Source organism: Zonotrichia albicollis, chromosome 18, assembly GCF_047830755.1.
Source record: "Zonotrichia albicollis isolate bZonAlb1 chromosome 18, bZonAlb1.hap1, whole genome shotgun sequence".
Lineage (NCBI taxonomy): Eukaryota > Metazoa > Chordata > Aves > Passeriformes > Passerellidae > Zonotrichia > Zonotrichia albicollis.
The window spans coordinates 14,028,620-14,034,427 of NC_133836.1; positions in this window are offsets into that span (position 1 = coordinate 14,028,620).

The window sequence follows — 5,808 nt, forward strand, 5'->3', positions numbered from 1 at the left end:
TTCATAAGGCAGCTGCAGCAGGACAAGGAGAAATGCAAATCCAGAGGGGAATAAAATGGGATTTGTACTAGAGAGAAAATCAGTGTTGGGGCTGCCTCCTACCCCCTTTAAATGGCAGTGAGTAACCAAGCCTGTGGCCTTTAGCCTTAGCTGCAACTCAGGGGTGCTCCAGGGATGGACACACGGACTGAGACAGTGATGACTTTGGAGGCTTCAGGGCACAGAATCACTGCTGCAGCCCATGCAGCCCCAGGGATGGGACCAGTAGAAGCTGCAGAGATCTCTGGGCTGTGGGAGCTCTTACAGAGATCATTGGGTTGTGGAACCCACACAGATTGCTGGGCTCGCACTTGGGAGAGCACAGGGGAGCAGGAGTTGCAGGTGCACAGTTTAATAACTGGAATAAGCAGCTGCCTGCAAAGTTGAGCCTTGTCCATGCTGGAGGGAAGAAAAGGGGAACCCCAAGCACTGGAAGGGGGTGGTGGTTTGCACCCAGGAGAGAGCATCTCCACATCCTAATTAAATGACTTCCCAGCCTCATGTTTCTAAATTATCCCTCCCCCCCCCCCCCCCCCGCCTCCCCCAGCTCTGAAAGCAGCACAGATGAGCTGCAGGGCTCGGGGAGGCTGGCTGTAAGTAATCCTCTCATTATCCTGCCCTGCTCCCCTCCTCCTCCTGCAGACACAGCCCGAGGATGAGGTAAGCACCACGCAGCATTCCAGGCTGCCAGCAGCGGTGTATCTGCTCCTGCCACCAGCAGGGGAATGGCAGGTGGCAAGGAGGTCGTGTTGTCCCCTTGTCCCTGCACGATGTGCTGGTGGTCAGGCAGGCAGGTGCCCAGGTCATTCCAGAGTGTTTGTGCTGTGTCTCAGCAGCCCTGCAGCCACAGCTGTTCTTGTCTCAGCCCTTTCCAAGGAGCTGTGCAAGCAAGGGCACAAACGCCGTGGGCCCATCCCTGGGGCACAGGCTCCTCCAACACCAGATGGATCTGCTGCCTCTGCTTTGGGGCAAGGCAGGAAACGGCCATTGCCCCACATGTAACACACCACACACACACAAAACTGCAGCTGCTGCCCTCGGTCATCTTAGCGGGTTTTTCCAACCTTACAGATTCTATAAGAGGAGAATAAATCTTCCCCACATACACAGGAGGCATGGAATGAAGCAGTGGACTGAAACTGCCATGAGGAAGATTTAGGCAGGAGACCAGAAACATTTCCTGAGGCAATGACAGCTTGGCCTGAGGTTGTGAAACATCTGTCAGAGGCTGGCAGGAAGGAGCTGCAGCGAGTGACTCCTCTGGAGCCAGGATGGCTGATTTCTCAGTACCCCACACCTCTCTTGCCAGGCTGGAAGCATTCTAGGGCAGCCAGTCCTTGCTGGAACAAGAGCCAATGCACCTCTGGGCATGGCAGCACACTCAATATCCTAAAGGAATGAAAGTGCTCAAGAAAAATACTTGGAAAACACAAAAACCCCTTTGCTGTGTGGCAGGAGCAGCTGGAGCTATGCTGGAGGCTCCACTGCCCAGCCCTGCCTCCAAAGTTAGTAAGTGCTACAGGAAGAACTTTGGGATCACCTCTGTAACTTACACCAGAGAAGTTCCACATGGAATCAGGCAGTGAGCTTCCCTGGAGCAGTAATGCTCATTTTCCAGAAACAGGCAGCTGGAGCAGCCCAGAGCACTGCAGCAAAACAAGCTAGCAGATCCTTCTGAAAGGTGACAGGGACAGTCAAGGCTTCAAAAGGCCACTGAGCAAAGTGAGAGCTACTCAAGAATTCTGGATAAATACCATTAGTGGCAATCAGTGTGGATTTGTGTAACCTCTGTGCTCCGACTCAGGACCTGGAAAGAGGCAGCAGTGCTGGTGTGCTGTAACACCTTCATGAGGCAGCCAGCTGCTATCTGTCACTTTTGCAAAGAAAACAAAAAGGAACAACATGGAATTGACACTTGGACCAAAAAAAAAAAAAAAAGGCTCAGTACTAGAATCATTGAATCCCTTGTGAACAGGGATTCAACAAGTCTTCTGGTGAATTATTCCAAGATTGGTTTCCAACATAGAGAGAACACAACTGAATTTGAGGAAAGAGGAACAGTGATTCCAGCAGGGGAGATCAGCAGATAAATTTGGAGTAACTGATATTTCAGCCTAACAGAACTACAGTTCTCAGAGTAAGTCCCGACATGTTAATTCCTCACAACCCTTGGCAGCAGCTGCCAAAGCACAGCAAATTCCCACACAATCCTCCCGGGCAGCTCCAGCTCCAGCTCCCTCTTCTCCTGGCAGCCCTCTGAAAGGCAAACCCCCCCTGGGAACAAGGCAGGCCTGTGCTCGGTGTCCCTCAGGACAGCGGGATGCCCGAGGTCCCCATCCCAGTGACACTGCCCAGAATAACACTGCTGGCTCACCTGGTGTGTTCAGGTTCTCAAGTGGTTTGCTGATAGGTTTGTTGACACTAAAACCACACAGTTCTGACTCTAGTGACAAGTTAATGTGTCAAAACATGGGCAAGTGGATCTTCTGCAGCTGGTGAATAAGGACAGACTTGGAGTGTACTGTTTCATAGGATTTTAATCTGCATCTCTTGTTTGGAGAGCGCAGGGAGGGCTAGGGGCAAAGGACATAACAGAAGCAATAAATGATAAAAAGTATTTTAAAATATAAGTACTAACACTGATTTAAACCAAGCCCAAAAAGCTTCTGTGTTCAATACAGAAAGTTTTCATCTGGAGACTGAGGCAGTGTCAGGATGGTTCTGATGTTTTTAGAGACAGCGCAAATTTAAAGCCTGCAGCCTGTATTTATAAATTACATTTGCAAATGGTTTGGACAGACAGTTCTGAGACCAAAGCACAGGCTTGATTTACTAGATACATAACTATAAAATGATTTGTACATTTATAGGACAGACCCTGCTGGGTAAATAATATCATTATTTTCAACTAAAGAAGATAAACTTTATAGAATCACAGAATGTTTTAATTGAAAAAAACCTCTAAGACCATTAACCCAGCACTGCCAACTCACCACTAACCACCAACATGTGGTCTCTTTCAGCCTCAGAGGCTGGAAGAACTGCTTCTTATTTAGGTGAGTAAAATTTTTGTAGAATAAAAACAATATACAGACTACAAAACAATATCTGTATTGATTTATGAATCAGAAATTAAAACCATTCAAAACATTCATTATAGTAATTTTGACTCTAAAAAGGAAAAATCTAGAAACAGAGAAATGAAAACATCTGTGACATGCCCATAGATACTGGATGATTTTCCCCTCTTAATTCCAAGGTCCATGTGCTCCCAGGTCATAAATGACTCTTGGACAGGCACAGGCACAAGGCCAACAGCACATCAGCTTCATGTGAGCTTTCACAGTTTAACAACAGGAGTGAAAACAATTCCCTGCTCCAAGCCTTTGGCCAAGGCACCTGCCCTTGGCTATGGAAATGGTTCCAGCTGATTCTAAGTTTAATCCAATGTTTTCTGCTACAGCCTTTCCAAAAATCTCCCCTAAGAAAAAATACATGAAACCAAACAGCTTAAGAGTTAAAAGGAAGCTTGGGTTGGTTAATGTACTTCTCTGCAACTGTCTGTATTACCTCTAGGGGATTTAAACATCTTTTCCTACTTCATTTACCACGAGCCCAAAGCAGAAGCTGCCAGACAGTGAAGCATCTCCGTTCTTTGACCTCGTGTTGCCAAGGCAGCAAAGAGGGACTGAAAGTGTAACAAAGCCAGGGGCTGGTGCTTACAGGGCAGCTGGGACTGCGCTGCTCCTTCTCCTGCTGGTGGGGCCTGCCAGGGAGCTCCTGGTCCTGGAACCCCTCCCAGAGATGCTGGAAATCCAAATAGGTTTGCTCAGCAAGTGTTCTGTGAGTTTCCAATGGGGCAGGAAAAAAATAATGGTGTGGGCAAGGACAAATGAAAAGGACAAATGAAAAGGAAAACATGTCCATGCCTGAAGCCAAGCCAGCTGAGGAGAACTGTTGGACTGTAAAATGACCAGGAGGTGAGGAGGACAGGGGTGGTGACGAGCAGCCACTGCAGCCATCAAAGGTAAAGTCAAGGAAAGCAAGCAGGAACTTGGAATGAAGGAGGTGGAAGGCTGGTCTGTTCCTGGGGGCCAGAAGTGGGGAGGATTAAGGTTGTTTCCTCTCCTGTGAGCCAAAGAAGGCCACTGAAGACACAAAGGATGTTCAAGGAGGAGGCTGTAGTGGGTGAGATATGTGAGGACTGAGGATTGTAAAGCAGTGGATGGAGTGGACATTGAATTTTGCATGAAAGACACCCAGGGAAAACATGGATCTGGCACACAGCATTTCAGAAATATTTACAGTTAAACAGAAGCATGGCCATGACCTTGTGATTATACAAAAGATACTACAAAATCAAATTATTTTCTCCATCCACAGATAGTAGAGACAGGAAAATTAAGGGACCTCAGAGAACTATTCCAGAAAAAATAAACTTAACAAAAAAGTTTATCATCAAAAAAAAAGGTTTACCATCAAAAATGAGTAGGAAAGACTGTACTCTTTTATGGTCCAAACTACACATTTCTAAGAATGCTGTGCCTGCTGAAAGCAACTTCAGGTGGGACTACCTGTCATGAATGTACAGAAGGTTTATCATTTCTTCCTAAAAATATTAATTTAAAAATATGGAGTACTCCAGGGGAGATGACATAAAGAAAAATTCTTTCTGAGATGTACTGATCCATTTACACATCCCATCCCACCTGCATCCAGGGCAGGAGACAATTCTGGTTCATGAGCACTTCAAAGCAGTCTGATGGCAAATCCCCTCTGCTGGCCACCGTCCATCTCATGTGGTGAGCCCTGGGCTCTGGTAGGTCCCCAAACCTCCAGCAGGGCAGTCTGGAATGGGTCCTTGACGTATCCTTGATGTAAAGCTTGGGCTGCTCCACCATCCAGAGGAATTACATCATTTTCATTAGCTGGAAAGAAAAATTGTCCCTCCCTTGGTCGGGAACTGGTCTGTACTGGTTTAGCACAGCCTGGGAGAGCTGGGGGTGCTCACCTGGGGAGGAGAAGGCTCCAGGGGAGAGCTCAGAGCCCCTTGCAGGGCCTGAAGGGGCTCCAGGAGAGCTGGAGAGGGACTGGGGACAAGGGATGGAGGGACAGGACACAGGGAATGGCTGCCAGTGTCAGAGGGCAGGGATGGATGGGATATTGGGAATTAGGAATTGTTCCCTGTGAGGGTGGGCAGGCCCTGGCACAGGGTGCCCATCCTGGATCCCTGGCAGCGCCCAAGGCCAGGCTGGACATTGGGGCTGGGAGCAGCCTGGGACAGTGGGAGGTGTTCCTGCTATGGCAGGGGTGGTACTGGGTGGGCCTCTTCCAGCCCAACCCATTCTGGGATGCTCGTTTTCGGGAGAGCCCGCGGCTGGAAGCGGCGGAGGCTCGCCCGGCTGTCTGGCAGGCCCCGCGGCCGGTGTGTCCCTGTCACGGCCGGTGTGTCTTTGTCACGGCCGCCGTGCCCCGGCCCCGTCCCGGTGTGAGGGCTGCAGGCCCGGCCCGAGAGCTCTCCCCGTCCCCGCCGCCATGGCAACGGGGAGGGGCGGGGCTGCGGGAGGGGCGGGGCGGGGCTGCGGGAGGGGCGGGGCTGCGGGAGGGGCGGGGCTGCGGGAGGGGCGGGGCGGGCCTGCAGTGACTGCGGCCGCTGGCGCCGGGGCCGCTTTTCCGTCCTGGTGCCGCTATCCTCACCGTGCTCCCCTCTGCCCTCAGTTTCGCTATCCTCCCCGTGCCCGCTTCTTCCCTCAGTGCCGCTATCCTCAC